The sequence below is a fragment of the Monodelphis domestica genome, chromosome 2 (assembly GCF_027887165.1).
Source record: "Monodelphis domestica isolate mMonDom1 chromosome 2, mMonDom1.pri, whole genome shotgun sequence".
Taxonomy (NCBI): Eukaryota; Metazoa; Chordata; class Mammalia; order Didelphimorphia; family Didelphidae; genus Monodelphis; species Monodelphis domestica.
In genome coordinates, this window is record NC_077228.1 from 115,514,502 (window position 1) to 115,529,677 (window position 15,176).

Here is a 15,176-nt window from a genome sequence, read left to right on the forward strand (position 1 = left end):
CTATTTATAATGTTCTCTTGGTTCTATTAATTTCATTTTTCATAATTTCATGGAATTCATGAATTCATAAATTCATTTTTATTTGTTTGTTTTTATATAAATAGATTATTCCAATTCATGTTCAGTGATTATTCAATTGAATTAACTTAGAAGAGATTTATTGTAACTCTTTCCATTTTTTTCCTAATTAACCTGCTCATCATTTTTTTATGTAACTTTGAATCTTATAGAGTTACCTATCCCACTGAGAGGTTAGATGAAAGAGTTAGAGTTTGTGTCCAAGATTCTCCTTGAACTCTGGTCTTCCTGACTCTGATGCCAGCTGTCCATGACACTACACCCTTTTTTAACTAACACTAGTGGGGAGCAAATGATATTTGCTAGGGTGATGTATTCTTGAAAAGAAACATGTCAGTGGGTATTTATTCTAGGTCATAAGCCAAGACCACTCAGATTCTAGCAATGGAAGGGAAAACTTGAGAAGTCTCCTATGCCTGTTGCTCTGTTCTGAGAATCTATTATTTACCCAATTGGACCTCAGATAGCTGAGCTGTCATTAAAGATTTCTTATTGTGCCATGATCATGGTCCTGGGCTTAGAGACAAGATATGTAGGTTAAAGCCTCATCTCAGATACTTACTGTGTAATCCTGAGTAAATTATTCAGTTTCTCTGAACAAAAATTTTCCCATCTGAAAAGTAGATGCAACAATAGCACCTAACTCGTGAGGTTCTATTAGAATTAAATGAGCAAACCTAAAAGTGTTATGTTAACATTAACCTCTGTTATAGTACTAGTATTATAGTATAGTATTATTATAGCAGCTAAATGGTACAGTAGAGTCTAAAGTCTGGCATCAGGAAAACAATCTTCATGACTTCAAATCAGGCCTCAGATACTTCCTTAGCTGTGTGACTCTGGGGAAGTCACTTAACTCTACCTCAGTTTCTTCATCTGTAAAATATGCTAGAGAAGGAAATGGCAAACCATTGAGTATCTTTAACAGGAAAATCCCAAATGGGGCCACAAAGAGTCCCACGTGACTGAAAATAACCGAACAAAGACAAAGTTGTGGACTCTGTGTTGTAAAGGGGTTTCTCCTTCAAAGACAGGATAAACACTACATAACCCCAATGTCATTTTGAACTCTGAGATTCTCTAATTCTCTGACTTGGGTTCATGTTCCAGTTCTTCTCGCCACTTGTCATAAGTAAGGGCAAGTAGCTTCCTTTCTTTGGTCTTTCCTCAATTGTAAAATAAGGGAGTTAGAGTAAATGATCCCTAAGACATTTCCTAACTCTAACATTCTGTGATTTGTCCTACACTCTGGGCTATAGGGTAAGTTACAGTCTGGACCCTGAATTTAAACATGCAAATGGGGGGCTTCCTTCTGTGTTTGGGACTTTGGATATAGTAAGAGTACAGACACAACTGAAACGCCTAAACAACAATAATTGTTACGTGTATATATTAAAATGTCTTGTAGACTTTGATGGTAGAAAGTCTTTTCTTATATCAAATCTCATTATTAAATAAGATTCAGTCTCTATCCTGAAAGGGGAAAGAACTCTCCCTCCTTTTGAGGCAGTAGGGGATTAGTGAGGATGCCTATGAGATCATATGTAGATTTAACTCTAATTCCTACCTGGTACCGAATGTGCCCATCTTCTCTTGTTCCACAAGTTGGAGGTGGAAAGCAATTATTCACTATGCCCCATTATTGCCTGCCTTCGCATCCACAGGGTGTCTCCCTGTCCCAAGTCTCCCCCAGAAGACGTGGGTAAGCATTGACCAAGGGATGAGAATAAGGGTGGTGAGTAGGAGTAAAGGATTCTGGTTCTGTGGAATGGCAGCAAGGCAGCCACAGGTTCCTCCCTCCCTTTGTGTGTGTTTGAGAGAGATGGAGAGAAGAAGAAAATGGAAAAACACCTCCAGAAAAGAGAAGGCAGTGGATGCTATTGTGAAGACAGGAGTGGGAACAATTTCTGGCCAAGATTGAAAAGAATCTCTGAGAGGAGAGTGTATCTATCTGTGTATCACTCTCTCTCTCTCTCTCTCTCTCTCTCTCTCTCTCTCTCTCTCTCTCTCTCTCTCTCTCTCACACACACACACACACACACACACACACACACACACACACACATACCCACACGCACGCACACAGAGCCAGAAATAAATTGCCGCACAAGGCAAGAGTGACGGAGGAGGCAGCCCGTGCCAGAGCCTGGGAGAACTGAATGAGCTGCAGCATGAATGAATGAATGGAGGAATGAATCGGGAAGCAGGCATGGGCAGCCCTACAACGGCAGACTTGGATGTCAATGAAAAGGGGGCTGCTCCCTGTGGGAAGCAGCTGCCGTCACAAAAGCAGGCTCAAAATACCATTCAGTGCTAAGTGGGTCCGGGAGAGGGTGGGAGGGGGGATCCTTGGCTCACTGTGGAATCATCATCCCCAGGTGGGGAGAGATGGGGGTGGGAGAGGAAATGGGGTTGGTGCAGAGCCTTCTTGAGGTCATTCTGCCTCTCTAAGCAAGATGTCCCTTAATGTGGCCTAATGAAATGAAGTTCCTATTATCTTCTGTCTCATAGACCACAGGAGAGCTGTTACTCATAGCAAGAACATTTCAGAGGGACCTCAGTGAGCCCAAATGGGGATGTGAGTCTTCCCCATTACTTAACACTGAGTGCCTTGTCCCATGGGGATTCCAGCACTATAACTATCCACAGGCCAAATTCACTTGAGAGGCTTAATCCCCCAGAGAAGAGTGTGACCCTGGTGTGGTGATCAGAAGAGGGTCAGACAGGCTGTCCCCTAAAGTGCCTAGTCCTTGCCTCTGAAAGTAGGGACTCCTGTGGGAGAGGAGCCACAGGGTGGAGTTCTGGAGGTCACTAAATGTGGGCATTTGAACCATGTGTTGCCAAGACTACAAGGTGAGGAATGGTAACACCAGTCCTCAAAGAGAGCATCCCACATGTAAATTCCCTAAAGACAAAGTCTTATCACCCCAACCCCAGTTAGAGCTCCAAAGGGTTTGTTACATGCAAGGAAAAGGAGGTGTTGGAAAAGTGGAGAATTCAATGAAAATCAACAAAACATCTATCTAGCACTAAGCTTGGAGCTCAGGATAAAAAAAGAAGCAATTCTTGCTGTGAAGACACTTACATTTTAGTGGGGACAAATCACTTATGCACATGGAGTAAATACAAAGTAAATTGATGAAGAAGCTAATAGTAACAACTGGGAGGATTCGAAAAGGCTTTCCTGAGATAGTACCTGAGCTGATCCTTGGAGAAAGCAAGCCACAGAAATTCAGTCACCTGCAAGAAGGCTTTCCTAGTCCCTGTTAATGTTAGTCCTTCCCTCTTCGATGATCTCCAATTCATGCTGTGTGTATGTATCTTGTTTGTACATAGCCACATGCATGTTGTCACCCTCATTAGACCATGAGCTTCTTGAAGACAAGGACTATCTTTTGCCTTTTCTTTGTATCTCCAGTGTTTAGCATAATGCCTGGCATATAGTAGGTCCTTAATAAATCCCTGTTGATTTGACTTACTGGAGAAAGGCTAACTGTATCACGGAGCTACTAGAGGCAAGAATAGGATGTACCAATGATAAGAAAGAAAGAAAGAAAGAAAGAAAGAAAGAAAGAAAGAAAGAAAGAAAGAAAGAAAGAAAGAAAGAAAGAAAGAAAGAAAGAAAGAAAGAAAGAAAGAAAGAAAGAAAGAAAGAAAGAAAGAAAGAAAGAAAGAAAGAAAGAAAGAAAGAAAGAAAGGAAGGAAGGAAGGAAGGAAGGAAGGAAGGAAGGAAGGAAGGAAGGAAGGAAGGAAGGAAGGAAGGAAGGAAGGAAGGAAGGGTAAAGAAGAAAAGAAATCCTCAAGGAGCAAGAGCAGTTTAGGAGAGAAGATATAATCCAAAGGCCAGGCCAGTCTTTTATCAGAATGATTGGGCTAAATGTGGGGTGGGATAGGCAAGCACCAATATAAAAGGAGATGAGACAAGCCTGCAAGTCAATAATTGGTCAAAACTCAGAAACAAGGGAATGTACCAAAGATTAGAAAGAGAAATGATTCTAAGTACCAAAGGCAATAAACCTTTATCTGAATTCAAACTGCTTCCCAGAAATACAGGTCTTTTCATTCCAGGGTTGTGCTTACCCTATCCAGTCAATCCTTGTGCCCACTTAGATGCCTGGAAAACTCCTCTGACTTAGCTCCCCATTTTGAAACATTATCTTATTTCAGAAGACCCTTTCAAGGACAAAGGAAACTTCTCATACGCAAGGACAAGGAGCATATTTTAGTTCCATTATGTTTTATCTCTCTCAGGACTCACATAGTTGGTACCTAATAAATACTTAAATTGAAATGATTTTTCTAAAGAAGAGAATATGGGCATTAAGTGCCCTGTAGTCTTTAGGGCAGCTAGACAGAGGAAAAGTCTTATCTGTTCCCCAGCCCCAATGAAGAAGACATTCCATAACTGTTTGTAGAATTATCTTGAATTGGGAAAATCACAATAGAAGTATGGATTTATATAAGGAGAAGCTATGGAAGAGAATGTTTCAAACATGGAAGAGATTGCTAGGAATATTTTATTTCTCAGCATTTCAAAGAATAACGACGAACCTATTTGGTAAGAATGTTTTTTAGAAAAAGAGATTGGTATGTATGACTTTCACTTTTTAAACCCTAACCTTCTATTCTATCATTTCCAAGGTTGAAGAGTGATGAGGGCTAGGTATTTCGGGTTAAGTGACTTGCCCAAGGTCACACAACCAGGAAGTAGTTAAGGTCAAATTTGAACCCAAGATTCTAGATTTGGCACTCTATCTATTGAGCCACCTAACTGTCCTGGTATATGTGACTTCTACAGTTCTCTTGTTTCCCAAGGATTCCAGACCTCTTTGAAGCCCATGGCCAAGTGGCCAAATGAATAGAAAAGAGCTTTACTTCCTTTTTGAAAAGTTCCAGTCAATATCCTTTTGGTTTCTGTGACTTTTTCCAAGATTCACCTCAAATCTTACCTTCTTTTAGAGTCCTTTCTAGCCTAGCCCCATGTCCCCTAGTGCCTTCCCTCCATGATTACCTTCTACCTACCCTTCATAGAGTTTATATATACCATGAGTGTTTACATGTTGCCTCCACCATTAATATGGGAGCTCCTCAAGGGCATTAATAGAAAAGCTGCCTGTCTTTGTATTCCCAGAGTTTAGCACAGCTCCTAGAATATAGTAAGTACTCAGTAAATGCTTGTTAACTAAGGCAAGAAGAAATGTGGCTAATGGTAGAAGATACTTTGAAATATGCAATACTATATTTCCTTTTCTTCCATCTTAGAATCATTACTATGTGTTAGTTCTAAGGCAGAAGAGTGGTAAGGGCTAGGCAATGGGGGCTAAGTGACTTGCCCAGGGTCACACAGCTAGGAAGTGTCTGAGGTCAGATTTCAATCTAGGACCTTCCATCTTTAGACCTAGCTCTCCATCCACTGAGCCATCCAACTCCCCCCAATCCTGTATAATCTTGAGGAAGATTAAGGATAGAGCATTGGTCCTGAAGTCAGGAAGACCTGAGTTCGACTCAGGTCTCAACCACTTACTAGCTGTGTGACTCTGGATAAGTCATTTAACTGTTGTATGCCTCAGTTTCCCCATACATTAAATAGGAATAATAATAATAATAATAATGAACCCTGCCTCACAGGGTTGTTGTGAGAACTAAATGAGGTAATATTTGTGAAGCACTTAGTATAGTATCTGGAACATGGAAGGTGCCTAATTAATTGCTTTCCAATTAAGAAAATTCAAAGTAGATTAAAGAGGAGAAAAGAGTATGATTCAGACTTCAAATCATGTCTCCTTTATATCTTGGGCCATGGAGTCCTACAATGACTAGAATACAGTTAAAGTCTTTGTTTCCTTTATATAGAAATGGTTTGCATATTTCCATGATGAGATATGCCCCAGTCTTGTGGCAAAGAATCTCTTTTATTAAAGATCACCTTCAGGATAACCTCGATCCCATGGCCATTTTGGGCTGGTCACATCTGGCTCATGAAGAGTCTAAAATCCTAACAGCGCAGCTCTCTGGAGATTAGTCAATCACTTCTAGATCAAAGTTACAAGTAATTTGTTTGACCAATGAAGGAGCTTCCTTAAAGCCTGCCTGGATAGGCTATCTCATTAATGTTTCTAATCCAAAATTCCAAAAGTTCCAACATGAGGGCCCCATGCAAGACCTCTGGTCAGTATAATCCACATTAAATACCCATCCAAATTTCACACCGTTGTGGGAATTCCTTGTTTCTCCAAAAAAAAAGTGCCCACTAAAGTATAAAATAGATAGAAATAATTAGAAATAAGTAAGACATTGTTTTATTTTTTTTTTGTCAAATGCTGCCTTCTCTAATGGAGGAAGAGAGTTGCCTGTGTATTTTAATATAACAAACAAACAAATTAATTCATTAACTAGTTTTTTAAAAGCTCTTTCCCTTAAAAAAATATCTTACTTTAAAGTAAACTAGATAAAAATACTAATAGGTTACCAGATACACTTTTCTCTGAGATAGAGAAGGATGGAAAGGATGGGACCCAGGACAGGGAAGTTTTCATGGGCATGAAGGGGGCTCAGTGTCCTTAGTGTAAACTCAGCACAACAGACAATAGGGAGATACTCACAGACTTTACAAATTGGACAATTGACAGCAAGTAACCACAAACACACCTGAATGCAATAACCCCAGCAGAACCAGCTATCAGATATGCAGAAATCAGTGATTAATGAGGATAAAAAAACTAGCAGTTCCTTTGCAATTGGAAAGCAGCCAATGGAAGTATAGAATATGGATATAAGAGCATCAAGATAAGACTTTCAATGCCTCAGAAAGGAATGAATGAATGAATGAATGAATGACCTGGTTTTTTGTTTGTTCATTTTTAAATCCTTACCTTTGAGTATCAATTCTAAGACAGAAGAATGGCCAGGGCTAGATCATTGAGGTTAAGTGACTTGCCCTAGGTCACACAACTAGGAAGTGTCTGAGGCTAGATTTGAAGCCAGGTCCACCTGACTCCAAGCCAAGCATTCTATCTACTGGGCTACATAGCTGCCCCAGAATGGATGGATGATCTGTTAAGGCCTCACCTTGAAGAAATGCCCTAGATAGGTTTTGGGGTTTTGGTTCTGTAAGATTATTTGCTCACAAAATTGAATAATATAAAAATATGTTTTGCATGATAATACATGTATAACCCAGATTAAATTGCTTGTCATCTCTGGGAGGGAAGAGGGAAAAAGGGGGGGGGGGACAATATGGATCATAAGACTTTGGAAGACTTCTGTGGAAATTTGTAATTAAAACAAAAAAAATTTTTTAAGAAATTAAAAAAAAAAAGATATGCCCTCGGCACTGAGATGGCACCTTTAGGGTTCTTTCCCCAGAGGAAATGAATACCAAAATGGTGGATAATATTACCAGGAGATGGTGTGGGGGAAAAAAGGACAACAAAGGCAAATCTCTCTGATGCCTAGTTTTGCAAAGAACCTGCTCCAGTCTAAGGCATTAACCAAGATCCCTCTCTCTCAAGAGGCATTGAGTTTGAAGACTCTCCCCCCTCTTTTCCCTCCTCCTCATCCATAACTGATACCCTCAAATCCTCAGCTCCCTACTTCCTAAGGGACAGGAAGGAACTGTGACAGGGCTTGTTTCTTCCCCTGGTTATGTCTTTTCCCACTGGACAAGTTCTCACTTTCCCTGGCCAGGAGAGCAGAAGGGGAGAAAATCCCCTAGTTCCTCCTCCCCAGTTCCTGACTCTTGGCTTCTTTGTTTTGTTTTTAAATCAATCCTCACTTTCTGGTATCAATTCTAAGACAGAAGACAATTCTAAGACAATTAGAAGATCAGCACTCTGGAAGGTTAACATCCTGCTAAAGGTCCCAAAGTTTGGGGAATCCTTGTTTCTTTTCTTGCTGTTTTCTTACATTTTTCTAGTTGCCGTGTGTCAGACGCATTGCGGGAACGTTAGCATAGCAAGATTTTTTTAACTCAAATTTTTCTCTCTCTTAGAATTTAGCCCAGTTGGCACTTAATAAATACTTGAATTGAGATGATTTGCTCTGGAAAAGAGAATGTTAGGCATTAAACACATGATAATCTTTAGAGGAACTAGGCATAGGAAAATACTCATCTATTCTCCAGCTCCAATGAAGAAAACTGTTGTTCAGTTGTTTTTCAATCACATCCAGTTTTTCATGACCTTATTTGGGGTTTTCTTGGCAAAGATCCTGGAGTGGTTGGCCAGTTTTTTTTCCTCCAGATCATTTTACAGACGAGGAAACTGAGATAAACAGGGTTAAGTGACTTGCTTTGGGTCACACAGCTCATAAGTGTCTGAAGTCAGATTTGAATTCAGGAAAATATGACTTACTGACTCCAGGGCCTGCACACCTAGCTACCCTAATGGAGAAGATACTCCATAAGTATTTGTAGAACTATCTTGAATTAAGGTTAACACTATGAAAGTGTTAGGTACTGATATTAGACTTTTTAGAAGAGACTTATGGAAGAAAATGTTTAGAGTTTGAAAGAAGTTGCTGGGAATATTTTGTTCCCCAGCACTTTAGAAACTGGGAATAGATCTATATGTTTGGAATATTTCTTAGATACAGTACTTACTAGGAAAATAAATCTATATGGTTTCTAATTTCTTTTGTATCCCAACGATTTTGAAACCCTTTTTCTTATCCTAATAAGTACAACATACTTTTACTAAGTTCCCGTTATGTGTACTCTGCAATTATCTCACTTTCCTCTGTTTTATAGTTTTGAGCGGATATGCAAGCTTCTTGTGAGATTTAAAATGATTGAGGTCTTAAACTGTAGTGATTAAAATAGTGGAAGATATAAATTGTGATAGATATAAGAGAGGGTGAGTAAATTTGACCACAGAAATATGTTTCACTACAGTGTCTTGGGTTTAAAATCAAATATAAGGTGGTCGCCAGGGAAATATTCCCAATTATTCAAATACCCAAGTCAATTGGGTTTTATAGAGATTTTAATTAACAATACAATGAGTAATCAAAGAAAGAGAGAGTAAGAAAGGAATAAGTATGAAGGGCCTCAAGCCAATATGGCCTAGACCTGAATCTTAAAAGAGAAATCAGTCAGTTTTTTAACACTCACCACAAGGATAGCCTAAATAAGGATTCTAGTGACACCAGGCCAGCTCCATCTCAGCTGACTTCACCAGAGAGCCTTCCAGCCAGAGACTGTTCCAAAGGGCCTCTCTCCAGAGCCTCCAGAGGGACAGAGTCCCCTTAGAGGAGCTCCAGGGAGACCTCCTTAGAGATTGTCCTCCAAGAGCTTCCCTTCTCCAGAGCCTCTCTCAAGAGATTCTTCCCAAGCGGTCCTCATCAGAGATCCTCCAAAAGGAATTCTCCAAAAGGATATCTCCCCAAAAGGATTCTGCTTTTTCTTATATAGGGGTTTTTCTCCCATGTCACCTCCCCTAAGTCCCTACATCTACCAATCACTGTAGACGCTTTCCAAAGGACTGCCCATCTGAATTCCTGCTAAGTAGACAAATCTCCTCAGTAAGTCTGAACCAGTGAAAACACAGCTGAGTCAACTAATCTCATTAAGACAAAACTTTCATTAAGACAAACAGATGAATGTTAATTGAGGCAGTTGGCATGGAGCAATGTAATTCTCAGAAACAGATCTCTACAGGGTACTTATTGACTTAGAAAACCAAAGTTAACATTATCTGGGTTGTATTTATTTTGTTAAGTTTGTCCCAATTTCATTTTAATCTGGATCTAGGAGTTTGACATGGTAGATGGAGTGCCAGCATCAGGAAAATCTAATTTCCAGTCCTTCTCAGATATTAACTGGTTATGTGACAGTAGGTAAATCACTTAACCTTTCCTGCCCTCAATTCTTCATCCATAAAGTGAAGGAACTGGACTAGATAACCTCTAAGATCCCTTCTTGCCTTACTTCCTCTGATATTGACCCCAGGTATCCTCAGAATGGCAGGTGGGTGTGCAGTAGATAAAGCCCATATCCTGGAGTCAGGCAGATTCGTCTTCCTGAATTCAAATCAGGCCTCAGTTTTTTACTAGCTGTGTGACCCTGGGCAAGTCACTTAACATCTATAAAATAAGCTAGAGAAAAAAATGGCAAACCACTCCAGCTTCTTCGTCAAGAAAACCCCAAATGGAGACAGAAAAAATATGATACGACTGAAACAACTGAAAAATAACATACTCAAAATAGAAATTTAAAAAATAGAAAGCAGTATACCTGATCCTTCCCTTCAGTCCTCAAGAGGCTACCCTCCCGATTCTCTGAACCTTCTCCATCATGCATATAACAAAAACCTCTTTACCTTGGACAATCACATCATCCCTGGACTTCTCACACTGGATTTACCCTCTATTCCTGTGGCTTTTTCCTCTTATTGGCCGGTTCTTTCCCAGACTCTCTATTTTAAGGAGAAGACCCTGACCAGTTGAGCCTTTATTTCTCTCTGGATTACAGTCCAGACTTTCTCTTCAAGCCCCCATAAATACTTTTCTCCCACCTTTCTTTGTATGAATTGTCTTCCCCCATTAGAATATAAGCTTCTTGAGGACAGTCTCTGTCCTGTCTGCCTATTCATATCCCCAGAGTTCAGCACAGTAACTGGCAGAAGGTAATTGCTTTATAAATACATGTTGATTCACCTAGGTATCCCTAACCTCAGCAGTGGGAGGTTTAAGGAATCTAAGAGGACGTTGGGGATCTGGATCTAGAAAGGTTTCTGTTGGAGGAGAGGGGAGAGAAGAGGAAAAGAGGGATATTAAAGGCTGCTTTTCTGACTGAGCTCCTTGAAAAGAATAAATCAAGGACTCAAGGCCATTATGGGCCATCTGCCAGAACTTCTTTCAGCAGCACCCAATAAGTACATGAGACTAGTGGTCAGGGAGGAGAGTTGCTGTCAGCTGTGGTACAGGTCAGCTCCTACAAGAATAGAGCCTTGCCTGCCCAGTCTAAGCCATGAATGGTGTTCTCCCATCCAAAGCCAGTATCTTGCCCCCCACCCCCAAGAGAATCTCCAAGATATTTTTTAAAGGAAAGTTCCTTTTCCCTAAATAGCCCCTAAATAAATAAATAACAAAAGTATTCCTCTGTAATAGATGATATCAACACCATACATTCAAAAGACTTATTCATAGGGAAAGGACTTTGGGGATTCTCTAATCCAATTCTTCCATTTTAGAGAGGGGAAACTGAGGAACATTAAAGGTCACACAGAAAGTAGCAGAGATCTGAACCCATGTGCTCTGACTCCCAATCCAGTAATCTTCCCTATCCAGGGACAAGACCCATCTAGCCACTCTAATGTCTAGTTCTAAGTGGTCTCATTTGGAAGGAAGCTTTTATCCTTCCGCAACAATTCTGTCTCTGCTCCTGCCTCTTACTAACTTGCTATTCCCTCATGACGAATGAAAAAAAAATAATTCTGAGAGACTTTCAGGAGACATGACAGTTTGAGAAATCTGGTCTAATTTTGGTCTTTTTACATAAGTTTCTTCTTCAATTAGAAATTCTACTCTCTTTGAAGCCTTCCTTGGACACTCCCACTCTGAGAGAATGATAAAAGTTTAATAGGAATCTCTTTTTTCGTTTCCAGTGTACTCCCTGAATTTCACTCTATATAACAACTTTAATTTGGCCTCAGAGCTTGCTTCCAAGGCAGAAGAGAAGTAAGGGCTAGGCAATTGGGGATTAAGTGATTTGTCCAGGGTCCCACAGCTAGGAAGTAGTACAAGTCCAAATTTGAACCTTAGACTTCCTGGCTCCAAGCCTGGCTCTCTATCCACTGGGCCCTAGTCCTTACTTCTCTTCTGCCTTGGAAGCTGGACTAAGTATTGATTTGAAGACAGAAGTAAAGAGATTTTTTTAACATTATATTGGAAAACAGTTTATTGGCTTCACTTGTATGCAGAAGGGGTCTATCACAAAAAAAAAAAGATTAAAGAACTCCTGTAAATTGTGGAACTAATTAAATCTTCTTCTCTAAGCCCAAAGCTTCAACCCCCCCTTCCTTTACCAGGAGACCTATCTTAGGAGGTTTGATCCCTGAGGGTCTGGCCTATTCCTAGCTAGCATTGCTCTTTTATGTGTTCCATTGGTGCTAAAGATGGTGGCTCCAGTCATCCATGTCCTAGGCTGTAAATGCAGAATCCTAAACCAAAGACAAACTACAGTTGCTATCCCCAAGCTCTGAGGCCAAATTAAAGTTGTTATATAGAGTGAAATTCAGGGAGTACACTGGAAACGAAAAAAAGAGATTCCTATTAAACTTATATCATTCTCTCAGATTGTCCCTTAGGGTAGAGAAGAGGAAAAGGAGGAGGAGGAGGAGGAGGAGGAGGAGGAGGAGGAGGAAGAGGAGGAGGAGGAGGAGGAGAAGGAGGAGGAGGAGGAGGAGTGGGAGAAAGTCACTAGCATCAGAAAGAAAAGAAGGTGACTTATAGCATATATGGAAATGGAATCCAGTGTAATCATTCTCAGGGCTGATGGTTGGTTATACTTTCCTTTGGGAATGTAACCCAGCTCAAGACTTTCCAAGTAAATAAGCCAGATTGGGCCATTAAGAGAAGTATTCTCGAAAGCACAAGGGGCTTGGGGCTAGGGGATCTAGAGTGGGTATTTCAGATAGAGGTTCCTTACATTCTTGAAACGGTGCTGAAAAAAGCAAGTAAATAATTTGGCTTAAAGATATGGGGGATGGAACATATGATTGGAAAGCTTTTTTTTTTATTAAAAAATACTTCAGGGTTTTAATTTAATTTAAAGGGATAGAACAACAAGTGAAGCTATACTGCTAGCACAATGTTAATACCACTTGGGAAACAGATGGATACTCTGTGGGGACTCCTTCAGGTGTAATGTGCACAGGAAGAGCACCCCCAGAGTCATTGACTGTTTCCTAGTTGACATCCTATAAGCTAGAAGGCATTGTGGCTCAGTGAGGAGAGTGCTGGACCTGGAATCAAGAAAATGCATCTTCCTGAGTTCAAATCTGACCTCAGACACTTACTAACTGTGTGATCCAAGGCAAGTCACTTAACTCTGTTTGGTTCCTCTCTCATCTATAAAAACTCATCTATAAAATGAGCTGGAGAAGGAAAAGGCAAACCATTCCAGTATCTTTGCCAAGAAAACCCCAAATGGGGTCATGAAGAGTCAGACATGATGGAAAAACGACTGAACAACAATCAGCTAGAAGACTGGATGTATCCAGAGGCCTCTCCTATCCAAATTAAGAAAGTTCAGCTGAGAAATTGCTGTTGGCAGTACTGTAGGAGAAAGAGAATTACATCACAAACCAGTTTTTTTAAAAATAAATGTAGACATAGAAGATGTCAAAGAACATCAGAGCTAGAGGAAACCATAAAGGTCACTGTTCAATCTCTTCATTTTACAGAAAATGAAACTAAGGCCAAAAGAGGTTAAGTTACTTCCCAATAATCAGCCAGAAATGGGCAAAGAAGGGAAGTAGAATAGAGAGAAATGTTTTCTATGGCAAAATTCAGATCATAAGATTGTAGAGTAGAGGCTGGAAGGGACCTTAGAGACCATCTATTTCAACTCCCTGGTTTCATAAATGAGGAAAGTAAGGCTCATGGAGATTAAGTGTCTTGCCCGAGGTAACACACAAAGTGACCAAGAAAGGCTTTGAACCCAGGGCCTCTGATTCCAAATCCATTGCTCTTTCCACTAAACTACATCATTATGAGATATAAACAGAGCCTACTTTTGCATTTCTCTAGCATTCCCTAATACTGTCTACACTGCCCAACTAAGACTTTGTCGATACATCAAATTTTTAGATAAAAATTAAAACATTTAGTCAAAAAGCCAAATGACAAATATAAAAAATAACTCAAGTCATGGACTGGATATTGCTATTTTCTTCCATGTATATGACACCTGGCTTAAAAAGCAACAAAATTCTTATATTTCATCCTCCAGTGTCTGCCACTACTTTGTAGCCACATTGTTTCCCAAAGCACTTCTCATCTTCATTATCTTTGGAACTGTCCAAATTGGGTTAGTGATTTACTCTATAGTTATGGAGTCCTTGAATGAATGGATCAGATGGCCCAAATACATCCACTAGTTAATATTCAATCAACCCTGACTGTTGAGTGGCCTCTCTGAGTGTATGTGTGTGTGTGTGTTTATGGGTTGTAGTTCTCAACAGCATGGGCCCAACCTTGATCTATCCTTTGAAGATGCTAAAAGGTCCCACAGATTCCAGAGAAGCTAGTTATTTGAAGAGAGGCTTTCATCAGAGATGTTTTCAGATCTGTCTACCCAGAGGGAGAGGGCTACACTACTGAGAACGGTAGCAAAGATTTCCTCACCTATAATTCCCTTCTTTCTCAGTGCCCATCATCTAAGCAGAGTAGGTGGCAACTGGGACATCAGCCAGAAAAACAAAGAAAAGAATTGATAGCACCTCTTTTTCCCTGATCTACAGCCAGGACTTAATTCAACTAATTATTTATTGAGCAATGACTATATGCCTGATATTTTGCCAAGTTTATGGAGGGAACAAAAGTATTTAATACATGAAGTAATTAAAAACAGTATAAGACAGCATGATCCATGTAGAACAATAGGGGACTAAGTTCAGGAAAGTCTAAATTCTAGTTCAAGGTCTGCCAAGCTATGTGAGTTTGGGCAAGTTGCCTCAGTTTCCTCACCTGTCAAATATGAATAAAAATGGTTTTCCAACCTATCCCACTGGGTTATTATAAAACTTTAATAAATGGAACCTGTTTGCATAAGAGTTTTGAAAAAGTATAAAGTACTGTGTCATCAGACAATATGAGCAGATTAATTTTTGTAAACTTAGAAAAAACTACATAAGATAATGAAGAGTGAAATGAGTAAAATCAAGAGAACATTATACACAGCTACATATTTAATATTTGAAGAATAACTTGTGAATGTCAGTGTCTAGAGAATGAACTGAAAAATGGAAATATGAAAGATATAATCTATATGTACATATCTGTTTGTCAGATGATGCCTTCTATAGTGTGGGGAGAAAGAGAGACTGGAAATAAATTATATTAATAAAAAAGAAAAGTATAAATTATTATGAAAATAC

General features: G+C 39.7%; 1 protein-coding gene across 3 annotated transcripts in view; it reads left to right on the top strand.

Moving 5' to 3' along the window:
• Positions 1-15,176, top strand: part of CAMK1G (calcium/calmodulin dependent protein kinase IG) — a 52,164-nt gene that overhangs the window by 3,123 nt on the left and 33,865 nt on the right. The gene's annotated exons all lie outside the window — the stretch shown is intronic.